This window comes from Corvus brachyrhynchos, unplaced genomic scaffold, assembly GCF_000691975.1.
Source record: "Corvus brachyrhynchos isolate BGI_N302 unplaced genomic scaffold, ASM69197v1 scaffold1176, whole genome shotgun sequence".
Classification (NCBI taxonomy): domain Eukaryota; kingdom Metazoa; phylum Chordata; class Aves; order Passeriformes; family Corvidae; genus Corvus; species Corvus brachyrhynchos.
In genome coordinates, this window is record NW_008238397.1 from 23998 (window position 1) to 24505 (window position 508).

Genomic DNA, 508 nt, shown 5'->3' on the forward strand with positions numbered 1-508 from the left:
GGGGTCACCTTGTCCCCTCCTGGGGTCACCCCTGTCCCCCCCTGGGGTCACCCCTGTCCCCTCCTGGGGTCACCCTGTCCCCCCCTGGGGTCACTCCTGTCCCCCCTGGGGTCACTGGTCACCATCTGTCCCCTCCCCCGGGCTCTGTGACACCCTCTGTCCCCTCCCCGGTCACCTTGGGGCACCTCTGGGGTCAGTGTCACCCCTGTGCTGACCCCACTGATCCCCTGGTGACCCCACTGACGCCCTGGTGACCCCACTGACCCCACGGTGACCGCGCTGACCCCACGGTGACCCCACTGACCCCCTGGTGACCCCACTGACCCCACGGTGACCCTGCTGTCCCCACTGTGACCCCACTGGCCCCCTGGTGACCGCACTGACCCCACGGTGACCCCGCTGACCCCGCTGTGTCCCCACTGACCGCGCTGACCCCATGGTGACCTCACTGTGACCCCGCTGTCCCCACTGTGACCCCACTGGCCCCCTGGTGACCCCCCTGACCCCA

At 70.3% G+C, this 508-nt stretch overlaps 1 protein-coding gene across 1 annotated transcript in view; it reads left to right on the top strand.

Annotated features, from left to right (window-relative positions):
• Positions 1–508, top strand: part of SRRT (serrate, RNA effector molecule) — a gene marked incomplete at its 3' end in the record, with an annotated part of 29055 nt that overhangs the window by 14180 nt on the left and 14367 nt on the right. The gene's annotated exons all lie outside the window — the stretch shown is intronic.